This window comes from Miscanthus floridulus, chromosome 4 (genome assembly GCF_019320115.1).
Source record: "Miscanthus floridulus cultivar M001 chromosome 4, ASM1932011v1, whole genome shotgun sequence".
Taxonomy (NCBI): Eukaryota; Viridiplantae; Streptophyta; class Magnoliopsida; order Poales; family Poaceae; genus Miscanthus; species Miscanthus floridulus.
The window spans coordinates 55,403,261-55,424,108 of record NC_089583.1 but is presented as its reverse complement, the minus strand read 5'-3'; the positions used below and the strand labels follow the sequence as shown (position 1 = coordinate 55,424,108).

Genomic DNA, 20,848 nt, shown 5'->3' with positions numbered 1-20,848 from the left:
GGAGCAGATTAGAATCCAGTCACCCTCGCTTCCCATGCTCAGGAAACTTAGGTTTTTGAAAGATTTTCAAATTAAAACATAGCTTTGCTCCTCAAATAATTCTCTTAGATTGCTCAATGTGTATAGTTCCTCGTCAAAGTATTGTTTTGTCTCTTCTTATCCTACTTCTAAAAAGCTTATGTGGAGTTTTAGGTAGGGATAAAATATGTAGCATACTTACCTTGCATATATTATAAGGTCAAATCCCGGATCCAAGGAGAGAATGCCATACTCTTAGATCAAGATGTGCACGTGCGTGGAATATTTGGTGGCTAGCCTAATTCTACTATGCTCTTTGAAATGCATTTCTCTCTTATGGAATATTTTTGCGAGAACATGGTCTATCTTTTCTCATCTTTTTCTTTTTCCCATTTTTTATTTATTTTGGACTTGTTTTGTATCCATCTTTTATATATTTTCGCATAACCCATGTCTCTCTTTATAACAAATTTTTGAGAGAAATATTATCACGAACTTAGAGCATTTATTGTAATAAAACCTAACATATTTTTGTCTTCTCCCAGTGTAGGAGCAGAACATTTTGAGGTGGATGAAAACATGTTTTTGCGTACTTCCAGTATAGAAGCAGCACATATATGTGGCGTGTATGTGATCTTGATCTTGGGAACATGATAAATCTCTCAACAAGGGTCAACAAGACTTGACAAAACTCAACACAGAGTAAGCAACTTATGTGGAAGGTTTTTAATGAGACTAATATAAGGCTCTGGTAGGAAATTCAACATCATTGAGGAGACAAGCTATTGATTTTGAATTTTTGTAAAAAAAATTCCCAATGTACTTTGCAAAAAGAAGCAATGTTTGTTTCATCATACCATATCTCATTCATCAACTACTTAGATAGCATGCTTTCCCTATGATAGATTGTTCACAAGTGACAGAAAAAGAATGAAATAAAGAATATGCATACCTCCGCTTTGAACCGATGAATGCCTTTGCTCGAATTTTCTCCTAGTATGTATATATCAGCTAGACTTCATCGGCCTTATGATCTATGTGTTCTCAATCAAACATATGATATGGAATGACATCACGTACTTCCAAGATCTGACTCATCCTTTTTGTGCCCACATACATCGTGTATATATACGCATGGAAATCTGACTTGCATACACTACATAAAGGGCTCTATCGGCTTGATGTCTTGATCTTCCAATTCTAAGCCAATTATGAGCAATCTTTCATTTACTGCTTCTGACTGTTAATAAGGTGATTGTTAGTTTCAGAAGTCCTACAGTCAGATCAAGTTGAGAACATAGAAAGAGCACTGCGAAAAATTTACTTGCCGAAGCCACAAACTACTACAAAGGTCAAGGCTGACTAAGAGGCTTCCAACGTTGGCCGCTGAGCGCGCTGTAGGTACATCATGGTAGTGCAGACGCCTTTGTTGTCATCAAACATGTCCTTACCAAGCACGAGCTTAGAGACCCTATCTTCCACCAGCTCCTATCTTGTCGCCAATGGAGCAGCGGTCGGTCATGTTGGTGTGGGGCTTCATGCTGAGCCGTCTGAAGGGTGCGACGGTAAATGCTGAGGATCAGCTGAGGAGCTTGGCCACTATGGCAGTCAGCTCGAATAGTCTGTTGATGTCGATGCTGCTGCACTGCTCCGAGAAGGATGTGGATGCGTCGGACATGGCGCAGCTGAGGTCACTCGCCATATCAATGAGACTCCATGTAGACAACAATGAGCAACATTTGTCGTGTTATGGCCCAAACTCTTCTATGTCCTTTGCTCATCCATCGGTTATGCCTCCATGAGATAATATAGTCGATGTAGAGGAGGAGGTCCACAGCCTTGTTTGCCAGCATCACTTCCTTGTCATCACCGTCAACCGCGAGTTCCTTGATCTTGTTCCATGGTAACTTGTTGTTGTTGCCACTAACCTTGTGTCGCCACACGTACATAGCAGTCTCTACCCGGTCGGACATTGCCAGCAAGTCATGCTACGATGAGATGTTGATCGTGTCAAGCAAGAATTCTAGTGAGAACTTGTCGGCTCCTAGCATGATGTGATACACTGGGTCCTCATGCTTGTTTATCCACTCTTAGAGAACAAATGGTTCGTAGGCTTGGGGGCAGCCGATTCTACTTCATTAGAAGATGGCGTCCAGGACATAGGGCATCGGTAGCCATCACTAGTCCTTGCTCTAGAGATCCGACCTCCTAAATGACAATGGTGTCCTCAGTGATGATGATGAAGTAATCCTACCAGATGACCTTGTCCTAATATCCTTATCGATAGCTAATCTCCACCACTTCCGCATGTCAATAATAATTTTTAGCCGATGGCCTCCTATCGATTGTCAAGTTGTTAACCTTTTTTGTATCTCTGATACAACCTCCCATGATGACTTTTCCTTCTTATCGAAAAATATACTTGGTCGAATAGCTGATGATAATAACCCATGGAGGAAAACTCAATGTGACCTCGACAATCGAACTAGCAATGGTCATCGGCTATGTTGATCCTCATTGGCTCTATGTGATTATTCTTGAAATTCCACTGATGTACCAGAAACTGATATCTCACTAGTCTTACACCCTTATCGATCGGCTATAGATTCTGTCAGTTTGATGGGTAAGGTCTTAAACCAACAGCCGATTCTATCTCAAGAGAGGTGATTGGTCTTTGTTAGCTTGGAGAGTAAATGCGTCATCGACAAGACCTTCCTCGCATGGCCACTAAAAGAAACAACAATTCCTTGCTTCCTAGTCCGCTTTTCAATAAAGGCCACTAATAATAAAATGCCTTCATGCATATATAAAGTAGCCGATCTCAATTAATCCATGTCATGTACACATCCATGAATAGTAAGCCCATGTAAAAATAGCCGATCTCCATATATTAGAATTTATTAATTTGATCTTCTCTTGCTTGCATTGGTTGGCATAACAATGATATACTCCAAGCATCTTATTGGCTATTGACTTGATACCTTTGTTCTTGGCTACCACAATATTTAAATAAGCTCTGAGAACCTTTCAATACTCGGAGCCAATTTTCTGTATGTTGATAATAACTTTTGGCCTATGGTTATTGCTCAAAATCACTTGGTCGAGGCTGGGGTAATTTGAAGAAATATTTCCTTAACCTCTTAGCCATTTATAATAGCATGCAAACCTGACCTGTGAAAAACCTGAGTTCAGACTCCACCTCTTTTTGTAGACGCATACATGCAAATTTTCCTTTTATTTATTTCTTCATATATGCATCCCATGTCACAATATATTTGGAGTCCTAATTCTCGACCATCATATCAATACTTGGATATGTGATAGTCCTTGGTACATTCATGTTTCCACTCTGATCCCTTCCTATTTTTTTTGTTTCAGTAGCAAATTTAGTCGATTGTGGTTGTATCGGCTCTACATAGTCGATTGTGTGTTCAGAACACCATCTGCGTATCCAAGCTCTTCACATTGCACGTAGTCATCCACTACTAACGTACCTTTGCTGATGGTAGCTCTACTTGAGTTAGCCACGTCAGTGTCTGCCAGGCCAAATGGCCTCATCACCTGATGCATTAGCTGAAGTGGAAACTGAGCTAGTACTGGCCCCCTGAGCCGATCTCTATATATCTAGACTCTTGATTCTTGGCTGCTTGCAGTAAAAGAGCTCATCGGCTTTTATTGACATGTGTGCCATCGACTGTCATAAGTTGAAGTTTTTGAGCTTAATGATGATTTTGTTGTGCACCTTGAACATGTGTAGCTCCCTAGACCTAACTACCTTGGTGTACTTTGTGACCTACTTGTCAAGCTCTAATAGCTCATGGTGGTCCTGGTTATCATCGTCGAAGGAGTCGGGATTGGCGGTAGCCTAGTTGAGGCCATGCGATATCCTTTTGTACCGTGCTAGCCCTTCTCGTTCATCCTCACCGTAGTTGGCAAACATGGTACTCAAGATGATGCTCAACCCAAATTAGTCGGTATGATGTCCGATGCACTCGAAGCCATATCCATCATGTTGTTTACTGCGATGTTGATGTCCATCTTCCTCAGCACCTACGTGTTGTTCCACGCCATCACTAGTACGTTGTAGATGTGTCTAGGCACTTCATGATCTCGTACCTGCACTTTAGGAACATCTCGGTGGATCCGTCTACCTTGTTGATTGGACCATCCATCTCCAGCCTTGTTCTCCGTGATGTCATGTCACAGTGGATCGAATAGTGGCAGGAGGCCAATGAACTACCATGGTTTGTAAGCGCTTTCCTTTTCCCATCCAATGTAGCTGTGGATCTTTTCCTTGGCACTCTTGTTCATCCGGCATGGTTGATGATCTACTTGGGGTCCACATCATTCTCCTTTCGAACTTCGTTATGTGACCATGCTTCATCGGCTATTAGCTTCTCAATAAAATAACTCCATTCAGCTAATACGCCATCGGCTATTTAGTTTTTATAGCCGATGAGCTATACTCATTTTTTGCAAGCTGATAGGCAACCTGGAGGCCACTTAGGTTTTCATGCGAGCTGATGAGTCGATAGAATTTATCCATGATCTTCCAAGCCAATATCATTATTCTAGAATATAATCATCAGTTGTTTTACCCTTGTAACATGATCCTTTAGAAACACCTGTAGTTAGATGCGTCCATAGCCGATGAATTTACTTCTATCAGAAGCTGATTCTTGATGTATATGACCAAGTCAATAGAATCTGCTCCTGTTCTGATCCTGATTCCATAGGAAGTTTGCTAGAGAACCTAAGGAACTGACTGGCGTGATCTTGGAGCTGCCCACACTCTTCATCCACCATGACTCAGATATTTGGAGAATCGATGTGCATGAGTTTAGGCCTGATAGCCCCCCCATGCATAGTCGATGCGGGGGATCAAGACACCAGAGCGTGTTCATCTCTATGATCTTCTCACCATTGGCTCCTATGATGAGTTGATTGTATTATTGGTGACATCAGGCTTGGTGAGGAAGCTAGAGAAGAAGTTGTCAGTGGTGGCCGCTTTCACCTTGTATGGGACTCGTTCATCCTGATCTTGCCTTGTATCTTCCTGCATAGCTAATTGTATCGGTTGTTTCATAAGCCGATGTCCCAACAACTTTCACGACATATTTTATATTCTTTTTTATCACCGGATCATCAATGCCGTATATTCCAATTTCCTGGTTGGTGACTCATTTCTTTCTGGTTCTTACACTAGGAGCCGATGAAGGTTTAATGCATTGGCTCTTGAGTAGGTATTGATCTATCATCATCTTGGTAGAAGATGTCGACTTATCGAAGTAACTAGTTGCTATCTATCAAGAGATCCTCGGCAAGGACCAAGAACTGAAGAATCTTTTTGAAGCTATCTTATAGAACTTGCACCAATCAATGTTGCTTGATAAAATGCCCAATCAACTATTAGCCTAATCTTCGCATTCTGAGCTAATGAGTATCTTTGTATCTTCGATGCATACATCAAACTTAGCCAATGGTGTCCTGCATTTGTTTCCGTCACTATGCCAATGGTGGCATGGCCTACAGTTCTTTCATGAGTCTGATCAATTAGGGATTCTCAGTACTTTAGTAAGTCCATCTACCACTTGATCTGTCGATGTCCATGGTGGTGGTGTGGCAGCAACTGAAGTACATAAACCACCATGTGCTGGCAATGTGTCAACTTCTGATGCATCATTAGGACTTGCTGACACGTATGTGATAAGAATTGAATTTCTCTCATGTTGATTAGTTGGGAAGCCAAAGATGGTAATCTAGTGCAGCTAGCTTTTTCATCCAAATGCATGTCAGTGTCATGGAAATTTTCATCCATACTTGCCTCATCCCCTCCATCATCGGCTTTATTTAGCCGATTGGCTGTAGACATGTATATGCTTCCCTTTAGATAGCTTCTCCTTCTTAAACATTGCACCTCTATGATCAAGCCAGTCACATAATCCATGGTATGTGTTACTCATTTGGCCTGTCCGTTGTTTATTATACAATGATCAATTAACTCGTAGCATCATGATGATGGCCTAATAAATGCTAACATCGGCCTCTGACTTCTGATCAAATGATTGTGGTCCCACTAGGCGTGCCAGAATGTGTGTCGGTGCAAAAATGTGTCAATGCACCTAGCACATAGCAAGCCAGAAGGATCTACCTAATGGAGCAAGGCTGGAGATCCACTCAGCTTCAACATAGGGTTCGCTGATCCTACGAATTCCTCCCGAGGTGTGCTAGTCAATTTGACTTGCAATTGACAAGGAGAGAAAGTTTATTAGTAATTTAAGGTGGAACATGCTGATTTTGCCCAGACAGTTCCAAGAGTGCCGCTTCGGGAGCAGTCAGGATGGGAAAATCGAACTAAACGGCCAATACACGAAGAAATCGGCTGTTACGGACCATAAAGCTCGTGGGTTGTGATTGATTTTATGTTGACAAGCATAATGCACGTAGATATAAGTGAAATCATCAGCTAGGTGGGTATTACCAGTGTAGAGCATTGAGCCGATGAATCTAATGAGAAAGGATATAACATGCGAACAAATTGACTGTTTAGTACAAATGGATCTACAAACGCTTTGAATCTAATCTGTTACCATCAACGGTGAGGTTCGACTGGATCGATGGCAACTATGATGATAATAACAAACTAAAACCGAAGAATCCATAAAATGATCCATACATTGACAGGCTTTCCGAAAGACATGCTATACGTGTGAAAGCTCGAGCGAATCAGCTAAAATAGCCGATTCAGGTGAAAAGGGACTACAGCATGTGAACAATCGACTATTTAACATGGATAAATCTATGAACTCATCAGACTTGACCTGTTATTTCTAACAGTGGGGTTCGACCGGATCGATGGCAGCCGTGATAAAGACAACAAATCAAGCCTTTAAAGTAAATAGATCTATTCACATTTAACAGAATCTTGGAGACACACTATAGGCGTTAAAGCATAGGCGATCGGCTATTTAGCCGATGCAGGCATAGCAAACAGCCAAGGTCACGCCTGATCGAAAACAAATCTACCAACTATCATCCTCCGATCTAAAGTGCCATCAGTGGGGATCGAGCAGATCGTTGCAGCCATAATAGGGAACTATAGACTAGATTTAACTAGCCAGCAAACCTCCTCAAGATCAGATATGCCTTAACCACGTACTATGCATGATCAAGATCGAAGTAGAATGGCCGATGAAACATAACCCATCGCTCAAAGTAAGAAACATCGTGTTGTAACCAAGCAAATGATGGACTAAAAGGATATGAGGCCGATCTAGATCGATCTTGACCGAGCAGGTTGATGTTGCTGAAAACTAATAACAATAAGAACATCAGCAAGATCAGTAACTTAATGAATCTACCCGAAGGATGCCACCCTTAGGCAGAGCTGATAACTTGATCTTAATCTAATTCGAGCAGTGGAGGTCGAACTTAACCGATACAGCCATACTTGAACTAGATAAGAGTCGATAATTAGCTTATACTAGAGTTCGCAGTAAAGGTCAAACTTAACCGATGTAGCCATACAAACAAATGTATAAGCCATGATGGTACTTATAGACAAGCTGGAGGTCGGCCGAACCGATGCAACCCTGCTTATTGAAGAACTCGCTGAGATCTACACTACTCCTACTCCTAAGGGTTGGCGTAAAGCCAAAAAAGTAACTTGTATTGATTGATTGGATACGTGTCCCTATTGCAATAGCCAGGGGTTTATATTTATACCCTAGGCTGATAAGAGTCTTAAACGAATACGACTAGATAACAAAAGAAATATCAAGATACATGGACTCTAATTTCCCTTATGCAGAATCCTTGCTAATGAAGCTTCCTTGTTTTATATGTGTCGTTGTTTCTTTCATCCAGATATGCACCTAGACGTCATGTCTCTCTCAAATTTATTAAATAATATTTCCTGGCCGGCTCATAAATATCCCTTAATTAGGAAACTTTCTTGCTTATGACATCATCGGCCGATCTCTTCCTTTCCAGAATAAGCTTACCAAATTTTGGTGTAAACATATCCCTTATGTGTAGATATGAAGTTTATCCTAGCCATGACTACCAAGTGTGATTGCACTAATCAACGTATGCTTTGACTTGTAATTAAGAACGACATAGAAATTATTTCTCTAATATCTACTTAGCCATGCTAATGCCGTAGAAAGGAGTACTCTGAGTGTTCAACTATTAACTATCAATGATCATTTACCATATATTTATCCTACCCTATGACTGTACTATTATGAGTGGAAGCTTGGTTATGGTTTATTTCTCCATCTATGTATAAGTTATCAATATATTCCATCTACTCGTCCTTCCCTATGGTAAAAGTATAAATAACGATACCTACAATACTCCTAGGTGAAATGCTACAATGGTATATTATCTATGCGCTTACAAATCCCTTCATATACATATTTGCATTCTTTCTAGTCACACGCAAATACTAAAGTACTCCTTAGTGTCATTCTAGTAATGATGCTAGGTAGTACCAACAAGCATTTCTAGCATCATAGCTAGGGATGACAACTTAGCAAAAGTGATGTTAAGAAATGTCAACAACATTAGGTGGCTACTTAAACAAGTAACAAGTTAATAAATACCAACAAGCATTTCTGGTGCCGTTGCCTAGAGAAGGTAGCTAGGCAATCAAAAGGAATATTGATAAACTTTTATGTATTGATGTGATCGAGAAAAACCACATACCCCTACTCAAGTAGGATTACCCTTATTTTGTCTACTTTTATATCTTATGCAGGGTAATGTATGACCGGTTTTGACCTTCCGACAAACTATGTTGAAAATCTAGAAGCACTACTCAGGAGGACTAAAGCTAAACTCAAGAAAGTTCCAGCTTTAGAATTAGAAGACAACTAGACAAGGTGGAGCTTAACACCAGTTTTTGAAGCCATGGCTGACAAGACTCTCCATGAATTCTCTGCTCCAATTATAGCCAACATCCATACTGGACTGACGATCAATGTCGAAGATAATGGATTTGAGCTCAAGCCTGCTCTCATCAACATGGTGCAAGCTGACTAGTTTTGTAGAAAGGCACATGAAGATACGAGTGCTCATCTCCAACACTTCCTGGACATCTATAGCACTTTCACCATCAAAGGATTATCTAGAGATGCCATATTACTTCGCCTCTTCCCATTCTCACTTTTGGGGAAGGCGATGCAATGGTTCTATGCCAACAAAGATAGAAATACTACATGGGAGAACTATTCCACTACCTTCCTAGCAAAGTTCTTTCCCATAGGCTAGATGAATGCTTTGCATGGAAGAATCTCAAGTTTTTAGTAGCAACATGATGAATCTATCCCTGAGGCATGGGAACGCTTTCAAGATTACATATTAGAATGTCCTCATCATGGGATGTAGAATTGGCTACTCATGCATACTTTCTACCACGGGCTCACAAAGAGCACCCATGAGAACATGGATGCTATTGCTAGAGGTGCTTTCTTATCACTCACAATCCTAGGTGCAACAGCTCTTGTAGAGAAGATGGCCTCCAACCAAGGATGGAATGAAGAACGTCTTCAAACCTGCAAGAGAGGTGGAGGAATGCATCAACTCAAGGAGGTAGACATGTTGTTTGCCAAGATGGATCCACTCATGAAGAGGCTTGAAGAGTGAGCTAATGAGAAGCAAGAAGTCATACACATTCATGATTCCTGCATGACATGTGAAGAATGTGGAAACACTAGGCACTCAGGGAGCAACTGTCCTAAAACCCATGAGGATGTGAACTTCATCAACAACTATTGTCCTCAATAGAACCAAGGATGGAATCAGCAACAGAGGCCAAACTACCAAGGTAACAATCAAGGTAATAATTACAATAATTTCAATAATCAAACACCCTTGAGAGAGTTAATTTCTGGCCAACCTAAAATAATAGAGGGCTTATCTAGAAAATTAGCTTTCAATGATAAAATCTTAGAAAACATAAACAATAGAATGGATAGCTTCTCCTCAGCTATTAAAAACCAGCATAGCTTTAAGAAAATGATAGAATCACAAATAGCTCAACTGGCGGCCGCTATTCCTTCGATCGATAAAAGTAAGATTTCAGGTCAACCAGAAGATCTCAAAACTACAAATCTTGTCTATGTTCACAATGTAGGATACTACTACATAGAGCCATCGACAAAAAGGTGGATAGGCAATTCCTTGCCTGGCAAGAAAGGTGATCCAGGAAGACCTGTTATCCCCATAGCTATTGGACCTCACATTTTCTAAGAAGCTGTCTGTGACTTCGAAGCAAGTGTCGATATCATGCCAAAGGTAATTTATGATAAAATTAATGGACATACTTTGTTGTACACAAACATGCATTTGCAAGCTTGCAGACCGTCACATTGCTACCCCAAGAGAATTCTTGAAGACGCCATTGTTCGAGTGGGATAATCGTATGTTCCCATAGACTTTGTGGTTTTAGAAACATGTGGAGATGTAAGGACACCCATTATCTTGGGCCTACCTTTCCTAAGCACTACAAAAGCCATCATCTATGTGGACAGTGAAAGATTTGTTTCACAATCAAGGATAGGAAGGAAAAGTTTACTTTCAAGAATCATATACACCACTCTCCTAGTCATCCACAAATGGTGTACCTGCTTGAAGAAACAACAGTGGACCAATAAGAGCAACAACCAGAGAAGAAGGAAGAACAAGGCCAGACAGCCAAGAGAAGAATCAGTCAATATGATCAATACACTCCGATCAAAGTACAACCACCTACTCGCTTCACCATTCCTTACCAAGAAGGAAGATCTAGGAGTACCGACGATCAGTGTACCATTGGGCAAAGAATGTTCCACAACACCTTCTATGACATTGGGTCACGTGTCAACATAATGTTCAAGGTAACGTATGACTACTTATTTGGTGATGAACCTTTGTTCCCTACATATATGGAATTGTAGATGGTGAATCAATCAATCTGATTTTCGCAGGGAATAGCGAAAGATATCATGGTAAGAATACAATATCACTATGTCCCTACCGACTTCATGATTCTAGACATGGGAGAAGAAGAAGAAGGTGTACTTGTCATCTTTGGAAGATCGTTCCTTAACACCACCAACGCGATCATCTACGTTAGATCTGGACAAGTCGACTTGCAATTCCCTAGACAAAAGGTACGTTGCTATTTCAATAGTTATACCACTTATGAATAGCCAAAGAGGACCCACTCCAAGAGAAGACGCCGACCATCTCAACGCCGGAGGAATCAATCCCCAAAGAATGAAGAAGAAGAAGTTGTGAAGAATGAACCTACCACGTCAAACACAAACCAAGTAGGTTTGAAAGGAAAAGGCGGTATCATCATCAGAGTCACCATCATAAGAGGTGCAACCATCAAGGTCTCTATCTCTAGGACCGATAGATGCACTCAAAGAATAAACAAGACTGTAGAAGAGTCCTGTCCGGAGGACTTAAAAATCTGAACCCTCGCCAAGAGGTAAAATCGATAGTTATCCATATTTACTTTCTCTCATTGCAAGAATTATTTTTGCATTAGCATATTTACTTTGCTGCATTGCATTTAGTAAAGGAAATAAAAATTGCATCACTGCATTATAAAGTCTTAAGCCCCATGTGAATAGTTTTTACGATGTGTAAAACCCGCAAGAACATTTACCGTGGTGCAATAAAAATTTTAAAAATATATACCATGCATACATTTAATTATATTCCATTATATCAAAAAATCCAAAAATATTAGATAAATATCTTGCTAGAATTCTGCCACTTCAAAAATATTTTCAAGAACAACTAATCTCCGGACGGTTGACCGCTAACCCTTTCATCCTAATCCATTCCATGAGTTTTGGTGTTCTTGTTGACATTTTGAAAGATGATATACATGATCAAGAGCAAATTTACCCGATTGTATCCATCTCACTCCACCCGATGAATAAGGACATCTGTTGGCAAAACTGCTCTGAGAAGGATCACTCAACCTCAATATGCAACCACGACAACAATTAGCTTGGGGGAAGAGCATCCCCCATATATCTAGATAAGTATTTCATTTCCTTTAGTTCTACTATTTATAAATTTGCCATAAAAATATGCATAACTAAAAACAAAATAAAAATTTATCCTTCTGTTAGAAATATATATAGTAATGTGTGATCCTAAAAATGAAAACAAAATAAAAAGTGTGTCAAGTTTGATTTTTAAGAGCTGAATAAAATAAAATGGACTCTAAAGGTAATCTCTTAAATGGAAATGATGAATAGTTACTCTGTTGTAATTCCTTTCAAGTACCTAGTTTTCAGCCTTGAATTATCCTGAGTTTTCGATAAAACTGTTTTGATATAAGAATTTACTCTGAACTTAAAACTCGTGGGCAGCATATGCTTGATCTAAGTCTAGGTAATTGACATAAATCAAATGAGAGGGTCTGAGCTGTTATTTATCTTGTTCCGAGTGATACTAAAGTTCTAGAGATTTATCTTTTAAAAAGCATCAAAATTCTACATGATGAGTTCCTGTATGACAAAGCTTGAATTCCTACTAGAGCCAATTATGATATTTAGGCTAGGAAAACTTCCTCTTATATACTGCTTGTTTTGTATTGAGTTTAGTCAAGCTTTATTGATCCTTATGAGAGGTTTGTCATACTCTTAAAATCAAGATCACGTACACACCACCCACATATACACTACTCCTACACTAGGGGGTAGACGCAAAAATATGTCATTCCATCTAGATCTACCCAAAAAATATTTTACTCTTACACTGGGAGTGAACACCAAAAACATACTTGGTAGGTTTTTCATCCACTAAATAAATGCTCCAAGCTCTTGTTAGTATCTCTCAAAAGTTTTGTTGCAGAAAAGAGGCATGGGGCTATGCAAAAGTTATTCATAAAAAAAGAGAAGAAAGAGTTGAAAAAATGGACAAGTGTCCAAGATATCTAAAACAATGGGTACTCAGATGTCCACCTAAAAAAGAAGAGAGATGAATAAAATAGCCCATGCTTTCTTGCAAAAATATTTTCAAGTTTTAAAAGAGAGATATGTTTTTATGAAGAATATTAGAATTAGATTAGCCACCACATATATCCACCAAATATCCACACATATGCACATATTAATTTGATTGTATGACTCAACTCTCTTTGGATCCGCTGTTTGACTTTACAATATATGTAATGCAAGTATGCTCTTTCATGTTTTCTCTCCTCCTATGAGCGCCACATAAGCCTTAGTTGTAGGAAGAAGAGAAAAGGCAGTAACATCATTATTGCCTTGGTGAGCATCCACAAATACTAAATTAATTAAGAGACTTGAGAGTGTCATACAATGAAAGCTCTGAGTTTTATTTTTAAAAAACTTATAAAAACTCCAAAACAATGGTTGAGCAAAGAACTTGAGATATAGTACTTGACTTGATCATTTTGTCTTTCAATTGCTCAAGACCCAAGTGAAGGCTAAAAAGGCCCGTGGTTGAAGGTAATATGTGTGAGTTTGAAGGTCAGATTGGTTTATTCTAATCTGTAGGAGAATTCTTGTTTGAACACATGGGTACTTTTGAGGAGTTAAGGCACCGCAGCAACTCCTAATTAATTACTGACTTTAGCATTACTCAGGGACAAGCAAAGGTTAAGCTTGGGGGAGTTTGTTGATGGTAGTTAACAACCATTATAAATCATCAATATAACTTGTATAAGGGCATGAAGATAATAACCAACATAGGTTTAGGGGTTCAAACTAATAAATTCCATAAGTTTTGGTGAATATGTATTTTCAGCAGGGTTTATTTAGAAAATCATCGAGGTGGACCCAAAAGTCAGAACTAAACGTGATTATCCACGACGAAAATAGCTCCTAGAAGGTTTCTAGAGGACACTAGAAGGCAAACATCAAAGAAGACTGCGAGAGATACACAGGTGGGGTTGGTCGGCCCCACCTACAGGCCGACCGGCCATGTGGGGTCCCCTGTCAGCCTTCTGTTGCAACGTCGGTTCTCCATCGGCTTAGGATTTGCATCTACGTTGTTCTTTCAAGTTGGTTTGATCCGAGGGCTCAAGATTGACACCCCCTATATATACTAGCCCCTGCTGCCCCAGGCATATCAAGAAACCTTAATCAAGTCATTCAGTCAAGATGGCAGAAACCCTAATCATCCTCAGAGCTCCACCATATTCTAGGGATAGCTAGCTTAGGTTAGAACTAGAGGGAGGCAAGCTTCGTTTGGATTCCTGACCGTGTCAAGAGCGTGGCTTGGTATAGCCCATTGTATCCTCTTTTGTATCTTTCATTATTCATTTGTTTGCTACAATGAATTCGACATTGTTCTTAATATCATTTATATTCCTAGTTATCATATTCATCGTCTACTTTAGTTATATGTTTAGTATAGCTAGATTATCATAATATTCAAGCATAAGTTCGTATAGTGCTCGCTCTAATGTACACGAGTGAGTGGTCGACATTGTGTAAGCGTGATGCTTATCTGTTGTTTATCTGCGGATGCACCCTATATTCTGGGCCATGTGGTAGATGCCATGTGGTAGATCGTGGATGTGATACTCCGGTTGAATCCTTTGTAGTCCACTCTCCGAATATAGGTCAAGTACGATCTAGTTACGAATGAAGTCATGCTTTGTTCTTGATCTTCCTTTGTAATATCCTTTATGTGTAGATATGCAGTTGATCCTAGCCATGACTACTAAGTGTGATTGCACTAATCAACGTATGCTTTGACTTATAATTAAGATTGACATAGAAATTATTTCTCTAATATCTACTTAGCCATGCTAATGCCATAGAAAGGAGTACTCTGAGTGTTCAACTATTAACTATCAATGATCATTCACCATATATTTATCCTACCATGTGACTTATCCCCTGTTATGAGTAAAAACTTGGTTATGATTTATTTCTCTATCATATGTATAAGTTATCAATATATTTTATCGGCCCATCTTTTTCTATGGTAAAAATATAAATAACGATACCTGAAATACTCGTAGGTAAAATACTACAATGATATATTATTTATGTGCTTGCATATCTCTTCGTATACATATTTGCATTCTTTCTAGTCACACTATAATAATAAAGTACTCCTTAGTGTCATTCTAGTAGTGATGATAGGTAGTACCAATAAGTATTTCTGGCATCATAGCTAGGGATGACAACTTAGCAAAAGTGATAGTTAAGAAATATCAAACATTAGATGACTACTTCAACAAGTGACAAGTTAATAAATACCAACAACGTCAACGCCGCTGGTTCCTCTGTGCGGTGCCCCTGCTGCTGCTGCTGTTGTTGCACAGCTCACTTGTAGGTGAATTGCCATGTGAACTTCAGTGATCTAGTCCCGTGAAAATTCCTCTAATTTTGCCACTGCGTTGCTGCCTGTGGGTTAATGGAAGATCTGCAGTGCAGCTGCTGAGGGGCAATTGCTGGTGGCCATCTTCCGTGGTTGCTGGACTGGACAGCAGAGAGATAGGAAAAGGACGAGAAAAGAAGAACGGAAAAAGCTAGGCCCTTGGAGTTTTTGTCGTGTCCTCCATGAATCTTCGTTCCTGCTGCATGGTAAATCTCTAAATAGTTCCTGGATGGACGTAGATGGATTAGTGTTGATTTGATTGCCTGCTAAATCTCTTTATCAGTAGATGGAGACCACTGCAGCAGCACTAATTTATTTTCTGGCATTAATCTGTGCAGAATTTCAACATGGCCCTGAAACAATACTACTAGCCCTCAATTTTGTCTTTCCAAAGATATTAATTTCACCTGAATCTGAATAGCGGTTTAGGCACAATCGCAAAAAAAAAAAAAAAAACAGTGCAGCTGCCATGCTTAGGATTGTTCTACACAGAAAACTATCCCTTTATTTTTAACCAAGTTAGGGACAGAACTGGACTTGGCCAACTGAAGGAAAGGTGTTGGAAATTTTCCGTAGATGTCCAAGATGTATTTGCTTGCTCTAGCTGGTGAAGCAGATTAACTGTTATGGCAGAAACTACAAGCAACTCCAAGATCTAGTCAAGTTTCTAGAAAATGTGAGAATTTGTGATTTAAGATTTAGGCGATGAATTTATTCTAGTATTCATGAAATCGACTTGGACTAGTTCTTAAGATAGCTTTGTTCCACAGGTTTGGAAGTGCTAGTGCTAAGGCGTGACACAAGGTTAACATCAAGGTTAAGGCAAGTGCATGACGAACCTATGTGTGGGCTTGTGCCTATTGTTTGAGTTTTCGATTGATTCAATTGTTTCATGTGCATTCTATATAATTGAAGTTTCGAGTGTTCCTTTAATTTTCAATTCCTGTTCCGGTGGATCCGGATGTGTAATTTGGTTTTTATATTCAAGTTCAAGTTTCCTGATTTCATTTACATTCAATTCTGGTGCTGGTTTATCCGAAGGTGCAATTTGGTTCTTATGTTCAGTTTCCTGTGAGCAAGTGCTGACCCCACTTGCTCGGCTTTACCGGTAAATGCTAAGGATTCAAGTTAGTCCGTTTCAGACGGAAACTACTATTTCAAGAATTCAAGTGTTGTCCGTTTCAGACGATGGATGTTCTAATTCTTTGTTCATGGATCACATGTTGTGTTTCTTTTGGTTCTAATTGTACTTGTAGAGTGTTTTTACTCACCCTTGTGTTTATTTGGTTTGTAGGTACCAAATGATGGTGACATGCATGGGAATAATTGGAAGTAGCACCTTCATGAGCACAGCCACTTAGTTCTTTATACCTCATTCTAGGTCAAAATTTTTGCCATTGTAATAGTTTAATTAAATGTCGCTTAAATGTTAGATTCATCCAAATGGCGACTGCCACTGGGACAGTCCTAATGTTTATTCATTACAAGAAATGTGCCATCTTATGACGATTATGGTATGACATTTGATTAAAAGGTCACTAAATTAATTAATTTATGACATTTGATTCGGAGTCAGCTCAACTTAGTGACATTAATAAATACACGTCATTAAAATGTCTTAAAGGTACTACACTGATATATTGCGACAATATTTGCATGTTATAACGACCAATTTCCTAATATCATAAACCTATGATTGGATAGTTTATCACAAATTATTTTGTTACATTTTTTAAACATTACTCCCTCCGTTCCTTAATATAAGCCATATAGATTTCTAAAGAAAATTTCAAAATATAGGTACGTATCAGCTCCCAAGCCGATTAGTTTGGAAACCTTCCCACCGTACATAGTATATGCCCCAACTAATCCCTTAGATTTAGGAAGCAATCTGATTAGGAGCGAGAAGATGGCCTGATTTTCCTTTTTTTTCTCGGTCTCACATCCTCCCTCAAGCCGTGCGTTAATATTGGTGTTAAAAATTATATAGCTTATATTAAGGAATGGAGGGAGTATTATCTAAGGTGGCATATGGGTCCACCTGGCAAGACTGATTCCACTGCCACTTAGTCGAGTAGATCCTATATATGTTCTTTATTTTTTCCTCATGTATTCATCTCATTTATTTGCTTATTTTTCTTGTTTCTCTATTCTCGCCAATCCATTGGAAATGGTATGCTGTCAAAAAAAAAAAAAAAAGAGTCCGTGGCCTGAAAGGTCGGTCTGCGGGGTTTCGAACCCAGGATCACTCGTACCAGAAAAGGCACCCAAAACCACTAGGCTACGATGGCGAATACATCAATGTGGAAAGTGTAATTTTTATATACAAACATTGAGCTAGGTAATATGTAAAATTGGCATGTGACTTCGCGCGAACAGAAATTGCGTGGGCGCGTGTCTTGGCGCTAGGACGAAATGTTCATTTTGTCCACACATATTCTAAGAACTCTTTACTCAGGCCAGTACGATAATTTTGCCCCTGCCGTGACCTATGTTAGCTACACCGCTCTCTCCCAAAACCTATGTGGTCCCAATCATTTTTGAGGCTTTTATTTATATATCATTATAAAAGTTGGTAATTACTTATAAGCTATTAAAAAAGTTGAGTTCTCACAAGTGCCACCGGTTTGAACTCTTTTGTCCTCCACGTCACTTTTGTCAGATTTAGCTCTAACGGTGTCAAACTGCGGGTATGAAAAGTCGAAAATACCATCGGGCCTAAATATTAATTTTTTTAGCATCTTAATGATCTCAAATGAAAAAACTCAAAACTAGAAAATTGTAAGTCTCGTCGAGATCTACAATATTTTTATAAAAATTATCTTCATTTGATTTCGTACAAAAAATATGATTTTTTAAGACATTAATTATATCAAATCATATATTTTTTTATACATAATTAAATGAAGATAATTTTATACAAAAAATATAGAAATTGTCGAAATCTACAACTTTCTAATTTTGAATTTTTTTCATTTGAGGTTGTTAAGATGTCAAAAAAATTAACTACATATTCAGACTTGAGGGTATTTTGGACTTTTCACAACCGCGATTTGACACCGTTAGAACCAAATCTGACGAAAGTGGTGTGGAGAGCTAAAGAGTTCACAGCCGTGGCACTAGCCCTGGGCAAATTTAACCGAGAACCGAAAGAACCGGAACCGAAAAATTCGGTTCCTTATTCGGTTCATGATATTGAGGAACCGAAATAACCGAAGAAAATTCGGTTCCTACTCTCGGTTAACCAAATTAACCGAAAGAACTGAATTAAATGAATTATACTTCACTTACTTGTATTTTGTAGGATTATGTTTAGTTTATGTGTAGTATTTTATATTTGAACTGCTATATATTTGTGTTACTATATTGCTATTATTTTCTTATATATTATTATTATTAAAAATAAATATAGTGTTGCATAAAATTGCCTTAGAACAAGTATATTTATTATTGTCTTGAGGTCTTCTAAAAAAATTCGATTAATTCAGTTAAAACCGAAACCGAACTAAAATAACCGACAACCAAAATACTCGATTTCTTAAAATTTTTAGAACCGATCAGCTCCTATTTTCAATAACCGCCTGAAGCGAACCGAGAACCGAACGCACATGGCACACGTAACATCTCTAACTTTTTTTTAATGGCTCCTAGATAATTATCAAAAGCCTCGTCATTTTCCCCCCCTGCCGCCGCCACTCCACTTCTCGACCAGGACGACGACCGGTCGACCTCGGGCCGGCGACGCCGCCTCCCCCCTACGACGCCGCTCCACGGGTCCCTCGCCTGGGACCGGCCCCTCGGCGCCGCCAGTTCACCAACCCCGTCCGCCTCCCGACGCCGCCCGCCCACCGACGGACCGAACGCATCCGCCCCCGACGCCGGCCTCCCCACGACGCCGCCCACCTGCCCGGACATAGCCGTCCGCCCCACCGCGGCATCCGAGATGGCTCTGGTAAGAAGCCGAAGATCCGGAAGGCAACCAGCTCTGAACCAAGAGGTATGATACCTCCTGTATTGCCTTTTTGCTTAGCCTCAATGAAGGATTTTTGTTGTTTTGCCATCATGCTTAGTTTGGAAGATGGATCTGTTAGGGAATTAGGATGGACATGTATATTGTAAATTGTGTTTTATTGATGGTTGTCAGATGCTAAGTCGTATGATTTGTACTGGTTATGTACAGCAGATGGTAGATGTAGAGCAGATGGGGTGTTGTCAGATGCTAGTTGTCGGATTTTTTTTCGTTCCTAGTTGCCATATGTAGAGCAACTGGTATGTATACTGTTAGATGGTGTATTGTCAGAAGGCTTGAATGATAGTATCAAGATGATTTCGGCTAGAAATCTGTAGGCAGATCACATTTTAAGTTCTTATCACACTAGTGCTGTCAATTACAATTACAAATTATATTGCTTTTTGTCTATAGTACAATTCTTGTGTCTTTGGTTCCTGCTTGTGTTTTTATCTTTGATTTGCTCTGAAGTACATCATAAATTTACTAGTTTTGCTGACTGCTGTTATACAATTCACAATAGTAGGTCAACATGATTTGTTATTGTGTAGTTAACCAGCTAGATTATATTTTACCTCAATTAATTCAAAAAATTCCTTGAATTTTGCATTTGCAGTACTGATGCTTGGCTACAGTTTGGTTCCAAGGGAGCAAAGCAGAGCATGATTCATAACAACTATAGGTTTGTCTTGTTGCATATTCTTTTTATCACTTTGCTTGCAGCATATACCTTGTTTGATTATATTTTGGATCAGCTATCTGCTTTCTTGCTTGATTTCTTCTGGCAGTACACACATGTAAAGTGCCTTTTTGTACTCTGCAAACTAGGCCACTACTAGAATAGATAGTCTAACAAATTGTAGGAAAACAAGGATGATTCTTGTATGATCTCATATTTTCAGCCTGTTCGTTTCGGCTGAAACGATCGTGGATTATAAGCCAAGTACTGCTGGCTGGTTTGGTGTGAGAGAAAAATATTGTTGCAGCTTATAATCCACGATCGTATACGACCAAGCGAACAGACCGTTTGTTTCAGGCTCCTTATGTTGTTTTATAATAATATTATCCTAGGTTCAGATTTTGTTCATGTTTTGGAAAGCCTTGGGAATTATCATGTTATAAAAATATGAGATTACAAATAGCTGTCATTATTTATGTTGGGCTGGTGTGATCATGTCTGAACTGTAAGTAAAATTCACCCTAACTTAGCATCTGAGCCACATGTAGCACAACTACAAGATCCATATTTTTGCTACCAATAGGAACTTTCTATTATTATCCAGCACAGCTACAAGATCCACCAGAAATATCACATGTTCCATGTGTAGCATCTGATGAAGCCATTCTATTTTGTCCGTGTTGTAGTTTCAGAATGTTACAGGTGTATGCATTCATGATGATTCTAGTTGTAGGAGGCCAGGAGGGGTCGTCCAAGCTGGGTCGCTTTGATGCTTA

General features: G+C 39.3%; 1 long non-coding RNA gene and 1 other non-coding gene across 2 annotated transcripts; one reads left to right on the top strand and one right to left on the bottom strand.

Moving 5' to 3' along the window:
- Positions 1-9,295: 9,295 nt before the first annotated feature.
- On the bottom strand, positions 9,296-9,404 carry LOC136553165 (small nucleolar RNA R71). The gene has a single exon (XR_010783071.1). It is a non-coding gene; the product is annotated as a small nucleolar RNA R71 (small nucleolar RNA).
- Positions 9,405-19,015: 9,611 nt separating this feature from the next.
- LOC136551516 (uncharacterized) lies at positions 19,016-20,848 on the top strand. Its single transcript, XR_010782591.1, has 3 exons — positions 19,016-19,381; positions 20,010-20,075; positions 20,759-20,848. It is a non-coding gene; the product is annotated as an uncharacterized lncRNA (long non-coding RNA).